This window comes from Nelumbo lutea, chromosome 2, assembly GCF_056320005.1.
Source record: "Nelumbo lutea isolate HS-2025 chromosome 2, American lotus-T2T, whole genome shotgun sequence".
NCBI lineage: Eukaryota > Viridiplantae > Streptophyta > Magnoliopsida > Proteales > Nelumbonaceae > Nelumbo > Nelumbo lutea.
Window position 1 is genome coordinate 20,076,470 of NC_142685.1, and position 18,088 is coordinate 20,094,557.

General features: G+C 37.0%; 1 protein-coding gene across 5 annotated transcripts in view; it reads left to right on the forward strand.

The window, feature by feature from the left end:
• The first annotated feature begins 8,373 nt into the window (after positions 1-8,373).
• Positions 8,374-18,088, forward strand: part of LOC148869020 (OVARIAN TUMOR DOMAIN-containing deubiquitinating enzyme 12-like) — a 37,904-nt gene continuing 28,189 nt past the window's right edge. For all 5 annotated transcript variants that reach the window (XR_016107470.1, XR_016107471.1, XM_088971044.1 and 2 more), the window contains exon 1: positions 8,374-8,660. The gene's annotated coding sequence lies outside the window, so the exon portion shown is untranslated. The remainder of the gene's footprint in view (positions 8,661-18,088) is intronic.

Here is an 18,088-nt window from a genome sequence, read left to right on the forward strand (position 1 = left end):
TCCTTCTTTGCTTTAGCATCTCAGAAATTGTTACTATTTAAATATTTATTTGTCACAATTTTAATCCACAAATTCTTTGGATTAATTAAAATGCGCCATCACAGTTTATCAAGACACGCATTATTCACACACCTAAGATTTTTAACCGTTAGACCACCCCAGTTTTTGGGATGTTTTATTTATTTGATTTAGTCCAAATAAAGTCTCTTTGCATTCTATCAAAGTCGTCATTCACTGTGTTTGGAATTTTGAATGATGTCATACTCGTTGCGGCATTAACAAGGGTTAGCTTACTCACAAGTGAAAGAGAATTTCTTTTCCACCCTGTAAGCTTGTTGGTCCTTTTTTTTTTTTCTGTAAAATCTTTAAACATCTCTTTTGTGACTCTGTCCTCCGGAAAAGGAACACCCGAATACGAAGATGACTTTCTCTAAGAATATTGGGTATATTCTTAGAGAAAGTCAATTCAGATTTTGGAAAGTTTGGAAACTAGTATCATGGCATAACAAAATTATCCAGAATCTCTCTAATCTTGAGACAAACATTAATGGAGGTTTTAACAAATATGAGACAATCATTAGCAAATTGCCCCACCTCTCAAGATTTTACAACCAATTAGCTTTCCCCCATAATATATTCTCTTTCAAGTCTTGACGTAAGGGATTCAACACAAAACACAAAAATGTAGGGGGAAATGGGAGGCCCTTGTCTAATTCCCCTGGAAGGCAAAATTTCTCTTGTAAAAGTGCTATTTATTTATGAGAATATGAATTGAAGCATACTTGATGCATTCCATAACCCAGTCAACCCACTGAAGATGGAAGCCAAATTTATTAATCACTTTCTCTATAAAATCCCATTTTGGTCGGTAAATAAGCTTTTTCCTAGGGATGGCAAATTCCCCCGTAAAATTGGAGCCCTGCCCCGAACGGGGCAGGTTTTCCTTGACCCTAAACAAGGGCAGGGTGGGGATGGAGAAAATAAATTTCCCCGAAATCGGTACGAGGCGGAGACAAGTTTTGTATATAATTCCCCAAACTCGAAGGTAAATTAGTAAATTATCACTAGGTTTAATATTGATATTTAAAATATCTCTAAGTTTTCTCTAAATTTTTAAAATCCTAAGATCCCATAATTTTAATTTTGAATTACCCCTAGAGTATTATAATTCAATTCTAAAATGCCCCCAAATTCCTATATCCTATGTATAAGTTGTCCATAAAATAGATAATTTTTAAGTAATTGCCTTAGAGTGGGGAAAATTCAAGGATTCCCCGTCCCTGATGAGGAATGGATGCCCCGCCCTGCCACTAGGGACAGGGTGGGTACGAGGCAAGGTATCATGACTTCAGGGCGAGAACAGGGAAGGGGTGCCTTATCCCAAACCTGCCCCGTTGCCAATCCTACTTTTTCCAAGTCAATTTTATAGGCCATGATTCCCCACTTACCTTTCTTTTTCTTCATAGGGGGTGTTCTTTTTTTTGATTTTGAGAGGGATAAAAATTAGTCAATAGGATTTTGGTTCCCATTGACCAAGAATCACGTGTTCTTTTTTCAAATTTATGTGGGGATTAGGGAAAGTTTATTTTCCTGGGTACTACTTACTCGGGTAAGTGATACCCATCTCCTAGGTGGGTAAGTAACTTTCCCACCTAGGGGGAAAGTTTCCAACACTTGAATGGGCCAAAAATGCCCCTTTTAATAATGGTTTTTATGGATAAAATGGTCATTGCCTTATTTACATGAGAAATAAAAGAACATGGATAAATGCATTTATTTGGATAAAGTATTTCCTAGGAAAAACTTACCCAAGTTGCCTTTACCCAGATAAGTAACTTACCGAAAAGCGAACAGTGCCATAGAGTGAAATATTCCATAAGCAACCATAATATTATCATTAATTTGACGATTAAGAACAAAAAACACTTTGACAAGGAAATATAATGCCATCCAAATAAGACTTTATATGATTGACTAAGATTTTAGAAATTATTTTATACACTCTAATGAATGTTCTGTTGACGGATTTATTCGTTTCCCCTAAATGGGAAAAACTTAATAGCTTTACATACAAAGTCCCCAATCAATCACCAAATCTTTTTAAAGAAAATTGCATTTAATCCATGTGGCCCGGGGGTTTTGAGGTCTTGGATTGATTGGAGAGTGTTAAATATCTCCTCATTAGTCACCTCCTTAACCAGGTTTGATTAAATTTCACTCAAAAATGTGTTTTGATGTTTAGAGTTAAAATAATCATAGAACAATTTGCATGGAAAATGTAACATCTCAACTCCTTAACTTATATAGCGATCTCGTGGTGCCGACATGAAAGGAAAAAAACACTTTTTTTTTTCAACAAGATTCAACTCAAAGCATTACATTACAGGTTGAAACACCAATGGTACCATATAATATTTCAAGTCCATTCTTAGCATTTTCTTTGGTTTGAAGTTTGCATTGATCGTCTTTATTCTTAGCATTTTCTTTGGTTTCAAGTCCAATGAAGTTTGCATTGGTTTTTCTTAATAATTAAGAATATAAGGGCAATTAGGTACGACGACATTGTCTTCTTTCTTTGTCTATCAAATCTTATAGCTTGTATTAATGATTCCTAAAAACCTCCAAGGAAAAGAAAAGGGACAGAAACCCGCTAGGCCGTGATTTACAATTTTAGGTTTAGCCCAAAGCTACACCTACGCCCATGGATGTATCTGATTTTTCATAGAGGCGGAGTTTGGAAGGAGTATAAATTCAAATATGTAGAGTGCAAAATTTTATATTTTGTATTATTTTGTATGTATTTACGTCATACATATTTGCATTTGTACTTTTTCCAAACTGAGCAAAAAAAAATGATAGATTACTGTTGGATCATTCATTTGCATTAAATCATCCCTCCCTTGCATAAATTTTGATAAATATAAGCTGATTGATTGTCATTTTCATGATGTGAATGATTTGTTCCGATTCCAGACCCCTATTCCCGTGAACCAAATGGGGACTTAGATAAATGACTTCTCAATGAATGAGCAATGCCCCAGAAGTTGCAAATACCTACCCCAACTTTTACAAGTGTAATCAAATTAGTATCATATGTATAGAGGCTTTTGTTTTGTTTTTCTTCATTTTGTTCCTTTGCGGTCCCAATCAGGTATGCACTTTTAAGCACATTCAATGAGTACCTAGAATTTTTTTTGACATCTGTCCCTTAAAATCCCCATAGCCTACCATTGAAAAAGATTAAAAATTATTTTTGACAGTTGTCAAAATATTTATCAAGTGCTCAATGAACGTGCATACTATATTGTGGCTACTGCTGGTCCCATTCATTTGATAATCGGGCTTTTATTTGAATTGGGATTGAGAACAAATCCTATCACACTTGTGCAAAAAACCCCATATGTTTTGACGCTAACAAAAACTTCCCCTAACATTTTGAAAAATGGTGCAAATACCTCATTTTGATTTTTTTTTTCCGGTAACAAAGAAGTTGAAGTTACTAAAGGCCTGCATTTGTTTTGTGGGAATTGGGGGCTGGAATCGGGCCCATTCCAATTCCAACAGTTTGGTTGGGTGGAATTGGAATTCCATTCTTGATGGTAGGAATGCAAATGGATTGAATTCGAATCAAGGTATATCTGAATCCAATCTGACAATGTTAATTGCAGATCCTATCCGATTGGATTTGAATTAAAATCTGATGAGGAAGTTGAATTTTTGAATCTAATCCAATCCGTTTTGATTTTGGGGACAAACGGAACCGGTCAGGTGACTGGTTCCCGGTATTTCCAGTCCGGTCCGATTTTGAAAGCCATGGAATAGACCATTCCAATCCCGATTCAAAAGAATTTTAATTCTGATTCTAATTCCAGCTCCGACTATTAATCAAATGGACCATAAAATATATCTCTCATTTTTTTTTCTTCCTCTCTTCGGTTGCCAAACCAATGAGTTCAACACTCGTCCTTCTTTTCTTTTCTTTTTAATTTTTTTTAACATAAAGATTATAACTCACTTGCTATGGATGAAACCGGTTGTAGAACTCTGTCACAGGCCCTCTTCAATGTCCATTAGAAGGCCAACCCAAAATACAGCATAACCATTAATTCCAGAAGAAATATTTGATAGTCTAACAGCGTAGCAGCTGAAATGGGTAAGCGATTAGCTGGAATCTTAAAGGCTCAGGATCAGTCTTTGTTGCAAATGAATCTAGTGGGATTAATTGTTTCATTTGGAGCAATGCTTTGTTCTAACGATCGAAAGGCTGATTTCTAGTGGGGCTGCTGGTGTAGGGATTACGAATCCAACCTTATCGACGTCATGAAGACACATCACAATCCAATTGCAAAGCTCTCTCAAGGCATCACAATCTCTCTGTTTCTTGTGCATCCAAACTTGATCTTAGAGACAGTCCATCAAACCGACGTCCATTTCACTGAGTCATTTCTCAACGTGTGGAAGTTTTATCTATATCTCCTAATTATTCTCAATGTTAACAAATACGGTGAACAGCGTGTGCGCTGTGTCAATTTTTTTTTTTTGAAAAGTTTTGAGTTCATCAATCCAAATTGATGAGAGATTGAGAGATATAATATGTGTTTGATTCCGTTTTTGTTTATTGAATAAACGCTCTCACATAGGTGTACATTAGCAAAGGCCTCATTAATTGCATCTATATACATCGATGTTTGCAAAAGCTTCATTTTATAACTTCCTGAAACGGGTAGGCGTTTATTGGCACTTTGCTAATGTAGTACTTAATAGTGCCTATTTGTCATAAACACCCTCATTAATTGTTTTTCTCGATTTTACAGTCACATAAGTACAAAGCATTTATTCAATAAACGGAACCAAATACCCTCATATATTATCACATCATATTTGAATGATAATTCTATGTTAATTTATGGGGTAAATCTCTTAAACTACCCCTACTATTCATGAAATCGATAAATTATACCCTTAAGTTTTTTGACAATAATGTTGAATTTACCTTTCACTATTCATCAAAATTTCAAAATAAAACTCAATAGACCATTCATTTGCCATTTCCGGTGTTAAATCCCGTCTAGATGCCACAAGTTGCTGTTCTTCCACACCGTAGGTTCTTTACAAAAATTTGTTCAGACCTCGGCTCTCAGCTTTGTGCAAAGTACCCATCCTCTCCCATCACCACCAGCTTTCACATTCATCGCCTCAGCCATGACAAATAGCAGCTTTCACATTCGTGCTCTCTCTCTCTGGAAAGCTTCTACTCTTATATTGTTTGAAAAGCTTTTTTATCAACCATTATCCATCTTCATATTTTCTTCTACTTCTTTAACTAACTCAAGAAGCAATCTGCTCCAGAGATCTCTTACCAATCCGCTCCAAAGCTCACACGCTCTGTGTGAGGAGCAGATCCCACCTCGTTCATAGACCAGGCTCGAACTTGGCTTTTGGAAAAATTTGAATGAAAGTCGGGCCCAAACCAGGCTTGTGAGGAGGTCCTTGTGCGGCTTGATTATGGTATTGTGCTATAGTCCCGTCTGCTCTCCCCGCCAGTTTCTTCCCTAACAACTCTTCACCTCTTCTATTCCCCTTCCTTTACCCTCTGCTCTCCCCACCGGTCACTGTCAACCTCTACCAGCATTAGCCTGCGTTGTCGTCTTCCAAAATGAGCTACGCCCAAGTCGTCCTTGCAACCAACTGGCGCCTCTCTCTCTCTCTCTCTCTCTCTCTCTCTCTATCTCTATCTCTATCTCCCGTTTTGCTGGTTTTCTTCTGCAACAACCCCACCATCAGAGAGAAGCCATAGAGAAGATGTCTTTAGCCAAGTTCCCGATATGTCAGCTTTCTCTTTATGTTATTTGACAAGTTTCTCTTAGCTTGAACCACATTAATTGCAACCCAATATCTTTTCTCCCACTCTTCTAACCAAGTACAGCTGCTTTTGATTCTACGTTACGTCTGAAAGTAGATATTACAGGGTTTGAGATTTTGTTGAAGAAGGGAAGTCGACGAGACTAGTTGGACCTAATTCAATTCATTTACACCTACTCCACCCACAACCTCTTGACGAAGAGGAAAGATGCCAGGCTTCACCAAAATGTTGATTTAGCAGCGACGTCTCCGTCACCTATCAAACGTCGTCTTGTATATAGTTTCTCTCTGATGTCGGCCATGGCTCCATAGTTTCTCTCTGATGTTGGGACACAGAATCAGGAAAGGAACTGAAAGTAAGTTCTTCATCCCTTCCGTTGTCTCTCCCCTATTTCGTCATAGTTTCTCTCTGATGTCGGCCCTGGCTTCATATTCTCATTAGAAAAGGAAAAAACGTATATATTCAAATCACAAATGTTCTTCCAATGCTCTGATTGATCGGGTCAATAGAGTGAAGCTTTACAATATTGATCCTCGAGTGCTTCATGCATTCGCGAATTCTGGTGTTGAATTCGTCGTGGACTTGGAACAGAACAGGAGCTTTATTTTTCTTGGGAGGCTCAGCCTCCCACCAAACTTATGTCGTTGAGAAGATGCATGGCTGCTATCACCTGCGACAATGATACAGAAATCACTGCCACTACTACAACTTTTAATAGTGGCGGTGAATAATATAGTTTAGGAATTTTAAAATGATTATCATTCACCTCGTCACATGTGAATGGAGTGTGATGAAAAATTAAGGATAAGGGAAGTTTCAGACAATTAAGAATACCACAAGACAATATCTAAACACTAAGATTATGTTTTGTTTGAGTGAAAAAAAGTAGGAAAATGAAGGAAAAGATAGAGAAACCCATACAAGTTTTATAAAGGTTTCCCTACTTTTTCCTTCAAACCAAAGATAACCTAACGTACAATTTGTTGTAAACTGTAATTATAGTTTAAGAGATTTACCCTAATTTATATTGATCAATCTAAATGATTGAGGTAGAAATGTTAAGGTACCAAATATAACCTTAATAAATATATGTATAAAATAAGTTGGTTAAGGGTGAATTTGACATTAAAAAAGTACATAACATCACAACATTTTTTTTTTGATAATTATGAGGGAGTAATTTTTGTGACGGTTGGCTTAAAAAAAGAATTGTCACGGTCAAACCAAGGGAAGGTTTACATCATTGTCAATCCGGTGAGATCACGGCCGCATCACACGGTGTTCGTCTCCTGGGTTGGGATTACCTGCAACAAAACAAGTTTCAACATCCTACAACTTGATATCACATCGTATATCTCGTTATAAAATTTGGGCAGAATTCACCATTTATAAGATGTAAGATGTCAGATATTGTTGATTGGATATTGGAAGGTATTTTATTGGCAAGTGATCCGACCCCTTGCAAGTCCTATCTACTTGATAGGACGATGCAAGACCAAATCAGCCTCCCACAAGATTGCCACATACCCCTGTGTATTGGAAACATCTCCCCCCGATACTCTTAGAAATGATATCATGGGGAGATGTTTTCAATACAAATGAGGAATGTGCTGTGGGATATTGTGGGGGGCTGATTTGAACTCGCACAGATGCCGCATCCGGATTAGGTTTGTTGCTCATCACACTACATCAACTTCACACACATTGGAGCCATTAATTGAGAACATCTCCCATACTTCATAATCATTCATGAGGAAATATTCTCAATACATAGTTAGGATGTGATGTGAGGAATAAATCTGTTATAGCCACACATTTAGAACATCTCCCATATTTATATAGTACATGTTGGTCTCGAATTTATGGTGGATCATGGGGAGGAGTCCCAATCACCTGCCAACATCTCATACATGGCAGGACTCTTATGGTGGGCCCCAACCATATGGGTATCCCAATAACATGGGAGATGAGACTGGATCTGCTCCTCACAGCTGGCACCTCACACACACACATCATATCATGCATTAGGAACATCTCCCGTACTTATTGATTATTATTCACATGAGATGTTCTCAATACATGGTGGATGTGCATGTGAAGCGCCCCTGTGAGGAGCAGATCCCGTTCCATGGGAGATGGGGTACTAGAAGCGTCTTGGAACAGGTTACTTTGGGAGCAGATCCCAGATCATACCCAGCAGGTCGGCTATCCTGAGATCAGATTCGCGCCCCACATGCACATCTCAGCGTGCATTCAGAACATCTTTAATTATCAGGAGATGCTCCCAACACACGGCTGACTGGTAATGGGATGATCTGTGAGGCGCGAGTGGGGCGCTGATGCGAATTCGGCTATCCTGGCCAGCGGATTCTCTGAATTCTATAACGCGAAAAACGGAGAAAGTAGAATTTCAAAGGGCAACCGCTTAATCTTATCAAAATAAAAAACAAAAATAAATGCTTAAATGGACGGCAACTATGACCCGCATCCATCCAAACAAAATGCACCAATATATGTTTCATCTTTGGTTATGTCTCTGCAAGTTGCTCGACATTTAACCCCCTGAGGAAGCGTATATAAGAATTACCTTCCAAACGTCCGCGATTATCGATTTTCTCGCTTTCACGGAATCTTGTGTACATCGTTATCTTCCTATGTGGCGTCTCGAGCGCAACCTTTGAAGAATTCACTTCTCTTGGTTTCGTTATTCGGATTTGAAGCCCTGCGATCCGTTTCGAAGGATTTCGGTCCTGCAATTTGGAGAAGAAAATTGAAATATATTTGATTTGATCCAGAGGTTGGTCGTTCTCTGTTTAAGATGTTTTTTAAGCTTCAAATTAGGTTCAGTAGTTCGTTTTTTTTTTTTTTCCTTTTTCCTTTTTTTTTTCTTCGTTTTGAAATTTTAGGTTTTTGCGGTTGGTGGAGTTTATGGGCGAGTGGGTATGGGATTTCTTAATGATGAAATACGGAAATTCTTCATCTTCGTTCCCAGTTTCTGATGCATTAGGATTTCATTCATTTTCGTTCTTCTTTATATTACACTTGCTGTTTTTTTTTTTTTTCTTTTTCCCTTAAGCTTGTAATTCGATTTTATTATCGTGGTGTTTCGATGATTTGAAGGGTTTAAAGCCCTATATTGTCCACTTCAGGCTTTGTAAATTCGTTGGCTTTCTGAATTCCATTTGAATTTTGAGTGCGGTTGGTTGCCATTAGGAAAAGCTATTTCATTTGGGAGATATCGTGATATTGAGATGTTTCTCTATTTATAGGATCAGAAAGAGCATTTAATTGTACGAAAGAGCACAGTAGCGAAAAATAAAAAACATACGAAAGAGCATATAATAAATAGTTCAGTACAACATTTTATTTATTTCACCAGAATTTTCGCCTTTTTTTTTGTTTTCCTTGGGGTTTGATATGGAATACTAGTATTACCCAAGTAAATTGGTTGAAATATCTTGGGAAGGAATTTGTGGCATTTTGAGCCAGTTACATGAAACATTAAATGGGAAGGTATTGACCAAACAATCGAGAGTTATTTTTAGTTCTAACTCAATGTAGGCTCTATCTATATGGAATATATGGTTGAATGCTTTAACACTGTAGAAATGAATTTTGGAAAATCTACAAGGAAAAGTAACTCATAAAAGTAAGATTAGACTCTTGTGGGTTATTAGTGAGGTCAAAAGCTCATTAGTAATAATACGCTTGGAAAGGGTTTGGGGTCACCTTTTTTCCCCTAATATGGAAGCATGATGAGGAAAACAAAATAGGGAGCTAGTGAGGTGAAAATTTATGGCCACTAATGAACTGTACTGTTATCAAGAGGCTTAAGAAGGCGAGAAATGTTTTTCTTAAAAACGGGGTAGATAAAATATGAAGATGGATAATGTTAGATGCATTAAGAGAGACAACCACTGGGCCTTTATGAAGGAAGAGCAGGTGAAGGAAAGGTGAATGGGCATTTCTGTAGAAATTATAAAATGAGGACCATATGAGTGGCTTAAGTGTGGGAGGAATCATTATTTTTGCTATTGTTGTCACCTAATGCTTTTCTTTTAATGTATAGGAAGTGCAGCAAAATATATAAATCTTCCTGTATTTGGCTGTACATAGCTTACTCTCACCAAGACACCAATAGTGCTCTTTTTTTAGTGTGGCAGAAATGCAATTGCCTAGATGGATGAGTGGTAAAAGTAAAACTAGAAAGGATAGACCGAAAGAGTTAGAAATGAAGTCATAAGAAGGAACCTAGGAGTAACTTTAATAGGTGATAAAATGAGAGGAAGTAGATTGAGATGGATATCTCACATGCATAGAAGGCCATATACAACACCTATTGGGAAAAGTGATTTGTTGCAAGTTGAGAGGGCTAGAAGAGCTATGGGCAGATCGAAAAGGACTTGGGTGGAAGTAATAAGAAATGATTTAAGCACCCATAATTTAATGATGGATATGGCACTGAACAGAATGGAATGACAAAACAAGATTCATGTAGCTAACCATATGGTTGGGACAAGGCTTAGATTAGATGATGATGAACCATGGCCTTTTTTTGTATCTTTGGGATTTCTCTTTTATGATATGGTTAGTACAATACACTGTTACACTCCATTTGTATAAAAAAATTATCTTTCTTCTTGTTATTATTATGATGATTCAAGAAAAAATTGTCCAAAAAATGAGTGTGGCAAAAATGCGTATGTTGAGTTGGATGACTGGAGAAACTATAGAGGATAGAATAAAAAATGAAATCATTCATAGGAACCTAGGAGGAACTCCAATAGGCGATAGGAGGGTTTGGACCCCCTCTCCCTTTGGTATCTTTACTACTGCTTCATGTTTCTCATCCTTGAATTCAGCCGAGTGATAGTCTTGGGTTATATTTTTCAATAAAAGAATTTTGGAGTATTCCTATGCTGCCTATAGTGGGTGGTTTTTGTTGGGAAGTGTATCTAGAAATAATTAATACTTGTCTTACTTCAGAGAACAAGACCTAGATGGTGCCTTTCCCCACATTGGTGCTCTCTTTAAAAGATTAATGGTGAGAGTTGCTATGACTTCTTAATTTCTTGCCCTTTTCTTCTTCAATTTGGGATTGGTTTCTCTGTTTGTTTGGGTACAGGTGGAACCCTCCATCTAATTTACAAAGTGTTTGCTCCTACTTTTGTAAGCTAGCAAAATAAGAGGGGAAGAATATTGTGGAGGTGTACAAGGGTTCCAATTTTCCAGATGATTGGGTGGAGAGGAGCTAGAGAATCTTTTTGGATAAAGAAAGAAGTAGGGATGTGGTTGTTGAAGCCATTACATTAGAGTGATTCAATGGGTGAAGACACTAGACCTCTTTAAAGATATTCCAGGAGATGTGAATCCGAGTGAGATGGGTGAGAAGAACTGCCAACAGTTTGGTAGATAGCTTACCCAAGCAAGGGGTATATAGAACACATGTTTTGGGCTCAAATGTAATCTTGGATTGGGTCAGCTTCTAAAGCTGGTTTTTTCTTTTCACAACTTCTTATTGTAACCTGATTTTTCTAATTAATGAAATCTTTTCCATGTTGCGCATAAAAAAAAGAGAGATTCCGGGAGGTGAACATCCAAAAGTTGTCAATTTAAGGAGATTCTAAACTGGTGATTAATTGGCTCCAAAAGGATGAGGAGGATGGATGGTGGTGCGACATCTATGAAGAAAGGAAGGTCATGAGGTTATTATTAGGGGTAGAGGTGACATTCAATTGGGTGAGAAGAGAAGCCAATGCATTTGCTGACACACTGGCTAAACAAGGGGTGGGAAGGAACAATTTGTTTTGGGCTATGTTGTAACTTGATATTTCCTTGGGGAGAGCTAAGAGAGTTTATCTCTCCCCTTATTCGTTGTACTTAATTGTTCTTTATTAATGATATTGTTTTTGTTATTGATCAAGAGAGAGAGAGAGAGAGAGGTCCTCAATTCTAGCTGCAGTATTGTAGGCCAGCTGGCTGGAAAGAAATTGCAGAATTTTTGAATAGAAACTGTATTCAGAAGCAGTATAATCAATGCAGCTGTAGGTTTCTTAAAGAGCTGGTTGCCTGTCCATAATGTATTCAGAAATGAAAACTTTTCTTCTTCTTTTTTAAGGGTGGACTTTTTTTGGAGGTTCCTAGTGGATTGTTATGTACAGAGGACCTTGTTTTGATATTAATACAGCATATTATACTTTACCTTTCTCAAAAAAAAAAAGGGAGAGAAAGAAGAAATTTCTTCTTCTAGCTTTGATCATTTCAGCCCAGACCTACATAACCCCTGGTCTAGAAATTTCTGAGCATTGGTAATCATATTTCTACCAGGCCTAGCTTCAGCCAAACAATTCCAAGGTCCAGCCAGCCCAGCCTGGCTCGGAAGTTGTATATATATGGTGTAATATCTTATATATTTATATATATATATTTCATATGGGCTAGCCCGACCAATGATCATCCCTACGATAAAATATTTAATTTTTTGGGTTAATAACTGAAATTTTATTAAAATTAGAAATGGAGGGGAGCAAATATAATAGAGCGAGGGGAGGGGTAAAATCTCTTAACCATCCCCAAGAATAAAACTTCAATTACAAAATTGCCCAAGAAAGAATAACTCTTCCCACCCCTTGTTTCACAAGTGCATATGCAAAGGTGTTGGCAGTTTGGCACTTCTCTTAATCCACTGAAGCTTAATTTCCATATCCAGGGTCAGCCATTTATACATCGTTTTTCTCATTTGAAAACTTCCAGAACCCATTTTCTTCCTTTTGAAGCCAACCTATCTGCCAATGACCAATATTTGAATTAGGTCACCATCATCATCATCTAAGCCCTACCCCAACTATATGGGGTTGACTACATGAATCCTGTTTTGCCAGTTGGTTGTGTTTACTGCAATACCGATTGTCAAATTATGAGCACTTAGGTGGTATACTTAAAATGTCTGGTATATTGGACTTGATCCTATAATGCTACAACCTTCATGTTAGTAAAATGGTGCTCTCTGAATATCTATCTATCTATCTATCTAGCACCTTGCCTTGCTTCTTGTGAGTTAGGCTCTTTAGTTTCAAAACACTGATTTTGGTATGATCTGAGCAAGAGAGAAAATTATGGCCAATTTATGGACAGATTACAGGTCTATATTGGGATTCTTTATCTTAGGGGTATTTCAGGTCAGTTGTTCATAGGATTTTACAGTTTTTTACCCAATTTATTTTAAATCAATGGTTGGGATTGATTCTTTAGGTCTTAATTAGCTTTTAGATTTTTAACAGATCTTGTCAAAGTATTGTAAGGAGTGGAGTAGGGAGATTGCTACCAAATATTATTTCTGTGGTGCCTTTGCCTATACATGTAAGACCTACTCCTTTTGGCATCAAATAATTGTAGCAGAAATGTGAGTGGGAAAACTAAAAGGGATAGGATAAAAAATGAACATACTTGTAGGAACCTAGGATTAGCTCCAACGGGTTATAGAATGAAGGAAAATGGACTAAGATAATTTAGTTAGGCATGGAGAAGACCACCTACAGCACCAATGAAAAGAAGTTATCTGTTGCAAGTTGGAGGCTTTAGAAGAGCTAGGAACATGACAAAATGGACGAGCTAAAGTAGTGAGAAATGATCTTAGGGCTCATAGTTTTAAAATGGATATGGAACTTAACAAAGTGGAATGGCAGAACATTCATCATAAAAAATAAGTGGTATGGCAGAACAGAATTAATGTAGCTGACCCCATATAGTTGGGACAATCAATCTTATAAGCCTAGATTAGTTGCTAAAAAAGGATGCAGTCTTTATTTGCACATTTTATGAATGAAAAATGAGATAACAAGATGCTTATCTTCATAAGAAGACTTGATAAAAAATTCCAAGGAGACTTCTTATGTGTGTAGATAGTTAAGTTAACAAGAAAATGATATCTAATTGATAATACTTTCGAATGGTGAGTTATGATTTATGAGGCAGAAGAAAGATGGAATTTTGCAAGGAGATAAAAAAAATTGAGATCGAAAAGCTTGAAGTTTACAACAACAACCATTATAGGTCAAGGTTGAGGAATCTGATAAAAAACAATCTGAAATCAGCAAGGTGGAGGGGGGTTCAAGAAAAGGTTGAAAATGTAGAGTCAAGATCACAAAGCATAGTTGAATGTTGATGCAATCCAATGATTAAGATACAGTTGGGTTGGCTCTAGCTCTAGAAATTCCAAATAGATGTGTTAATTATGAGAAAGAAAGTCTAGTAATTCATCTTAAAATATATATTGATTGACAATCAATAGTGCTTGATTTAACAATTCTCACAAGAGAATGGAACAAAAAGGTGATGCTCTTTCACCTTTTTTGTTCACCCTAGTAGCTGATGTGTTTAGTAGAATGATCTCAAAGGATGATAGGGAGAATAAAATAGAAGGGTGGGAAATCCTAAGGAATATGGTTTCAGTCACGCATTTGCATTTTGTGGATGATATCATAATCTTCTGTGAAGGAGGAGAGCAAGGTGTGGTGAGGAACTTGAAGGAGGTGGTGAGGAAGTTTGAGCTGGTCTCTAATATAAAAATGAACCTTGAGAAGAGTTGTTTAGTGGGGATCAACATGGAGGATGGGGAACTAAACTCTGTGGCCTACACGAGTGTTCCACGGCTAGTTGGCCCCTGACCTACCTTGGCCTTCCATTAGGAGTAAACCCTAGAGAAAGCAGGTTCTGGAATCTAGTTGTTGAGAGGTGTGCAAAGAAGTTGGCAACTTGGATGATAAATTATGTGTCCTTGGGAGGAAGAATTACTTTGATTAAATCTACTCTTGCCAATCTACCAATTTATATTTTATTAGTCTTTAGGATCCCCCAAAAGGAGTCTAACAATTGAAAAGGTGATCAGAGATTTCCTTTGGGAGTCAAGTGATGGATAGGAAGACCATTTGGTTAAATGGGAGGTGGTGTGTAGAAGCCTCCAAGAGGGTGGTTTGGGTATTGGAAATATAGATAGAAAGAATTCAGCTCTATTAGGGAAATGGATATGGAGGTGGTTGGAGGAAAGGGATAGATTGTGGCATGAAGTAATAGCAAGCATACATGGGAGGTTAGGAAACGATTGGGGCGCAGGAATATGTAATAGGGCTACTGTGGCCTCTTAGTGGAAATCCATCCACCGCACTTTGCCTTTCTTACTTCGTATTTTTCAGGTATGGTGTTTGCTCTGCAGTTTTTGTCAAATTTTGGGAGGATACATGGGTTGGCTCTTGTTTGCTAAAGGATCTTTTTCCTGCTTTATATTCGGTTTCCCTGTATAAAAATGAGTGTGTGACTGTGTGTCAAATTTTATTGTTCCTCCCTTACTCCCTGTGGGTCTCAATTGGGACTTCAGATTCCGTAGAGGTCTAAGTGACAGTGAAGTATCAGCTTGGTCGAATATTTTACAAATCCTTCAAAATGTTAGTTTAGACTCTGATAAGTCTGATAAGTGTATTTGGGCCCCCCATCGTCCTAAGGGTTTGTTCTCTTTTGCCTCCTTGTTCAAGACTGTGTATTCAGTCAGGTTCTCCTTCCTTTCCCTGTAAAGAGTTCTAATGAAGACCTATTCCACCCAAAGTAAGAGCCTTTTGTTGGGAAGTAGTGCATGGGAAGATTAATACTCTAGATATGTTACAAAAGAGAAAACCTAATTCTTGTCTCTCTCCCAACTGGTGTATCTTGTGTAAATCCAATAATGAGAGTTGCTATCACTTACTAACACATCTCCACATTATTCTTTAGAGGGTGGTGGTGGTAGGGAAGTATGAGGTGGTAAGGTTTGGGTGGGAATCAAGGGAGGTGTCTAATTATTATGGGGTGAGTATGGGATGGTATAATAAGTTTTAAACAGGATTTTAGGAGTTTGGTCAGATTCAAGGTGGGAGATGGTCCTAGAGTAATAAGGTTTTGGGAGGATTAGTGCAGTGGAGTGGGGAAGCTGTATTAGGTGAGCCCAATTAGTATAGGTTGGCTGAACATCAATTAAGGATTGATCAGTGCTATGAAGTCAGGTGATCAGGTGGTACGGTGTCCAAGGTTTAGAAGACCATTGAGGGATCATTAGGGGTGAGCAAGAAAAAACGAAAAACCGAACCAACCAAAACTGAACCCAAAATTTGGTTAGCCGAACCGATCGGTTCGGTTGGTATTTTAAAAAACTGAAGATACTGGTTCGGTTTCAGTTAAACAAAATAGAAAACCAGCAGTCAACCAAACTGACCGGTATGCATATATTTATATATATCTTATGTATTTTTATGTATATTATATATATTTTATATTTTCTATACATTATAAATTGATAAATATGCATTATATATTTATAATATATAATATATTATTTATGATTTAAAATATAATATTATATATATTTCTAGTGTTTTATGACATATTTATATTTATTTTTTATAATATATATTGCAAATAATAGAAAGCTGACGAACTGAACCGGTCAACCGGTTAACCGATCAGCTTCGATTAGAAAACCGGTAACCCCGGTTCGGTTTCAAAAATAAGCCCACGGTTTGGTTAACCAAACTGTGAGCACCCCTAGGGATCATGAATTGCAAGAATGTACTTTGTTGCTGGAAAGCAGGAATGGAAAATTTTCAGTGAAATCCTTCTACTTGACCCTTATCAAAGACTGTATGACCACAGTACAGGCAGAGGGTGTATGGGGGAATCAAGACACCAAGGGTGGCAGCGGTAACAGCTCGTACCTCTCTATGGGTAGCCTGGATTTAACCTCTTGATCTTTTCATTAATAAAATCATATTCATTTATCAGAAAAAGAGGGTGGAAGCTTTTGTATGGCTGGTTTTCCTAGACAGCATTTTAACAGCACACCACTTGAAGAATAGAGGCTTCAACATGGCAAGCTTCTGTTATATGTGCAAGATGGAAGAGGAGACATTGTGCCATCTTTTTTTTTTTTTTTTTTTAATGCAAGGTTGACTATTTCATCCGGAAGTTTTATTCTACACTCCTCGGGGTCAGAGGGAGTGAAAACGCTAGGATAGTCTGGAGCTGCACCTCTTTTGCAGTTTGTTGGACTATCTGGAATGGAAGAAACAGATGGATATTTGAGAATAAGTCCAACAGTATTGAGGTGTCCCATTGCTTCAGTTGAAAAACTAGTGACAGACTGGGTTTGGGTCCTTCCAGTTTTGCTCATATTGAAAGAAGAGCAGATTTGGGGAAAGTTTTTGGTATGTGGTTGAAATTCAAGCCTGTAATGCTGAAAGTTATCTTGTTTATTAGAGTATTAGTGGCATGTGACCCTGACACCCACCTGGGTTCTAATGCTTCTTTATCTTCTAATGAAATCTTTTATCTTGATTCTTAAAAAAGATTCTTCTAAGAGAATCAAGGTAATTTCCATCTTCAAGTTTTTGAACGGGAGAGAATGATGAAAGAGCTAATAAGCCACATCTAGAATATTTTGAATTTTTAGTTTCGTTTGTACTTTTGGATGGGAAGGGTATTCCATTCTTAAAGTATTCTAGTAGTTTGATATTTCATTATTTCAGTCCTTAGTGGTTTACCTTATTGCATCAGGTGCTGGTTTCCTAATTACACTCTTTGCTTTTCCTAATTGAGTGAAAAAGTTATCTTAGCAAGTCAAACGTCATTTAGTAGGTCAAATCCATAGTCTTAAGTAATTAATATTTGTCTTATCTTATTCTCAAGTCAAATTATTAGTTCTAAGTCAACTATGATTTGTCCTATCCTTAGCTGTGTTTTAAAAGTGTAGGGTGCAAAAAAGTGTGAAGAGCTTTTTGCACCTGAGGAACAAGGTGAGGCACATGTTTTTTTGAAGCAAGGCATAAACTTAAAAAAAAATGCAAGAAAAATGCAAAATGTGTAAAAATTCAAAATAAATGAAGAAAATATTAGAAATAATATTAATTAAATAATGCAAACTTTAATTTGTAAACTAAATGTTTTAAAAAGCCTATTAAAACAAAGTAAAATATATGAACATAACATATAAAATATATTCAAAGTGAAAATACAAAAATAATATCAAACATAACATATAAAACATAATGAAGCACTCAACAATTCAAGCATGTCTAACTTTCAATCTCTCTATTTCTTTCCGAATTGCATGATTTCATATAGTTAATGTGATGTTAAAAATCTTTAATTTCTAATTCTATGAGTTGCCTTTTTTCAATCTCTTTTTTCAATAAAAGTTACCTT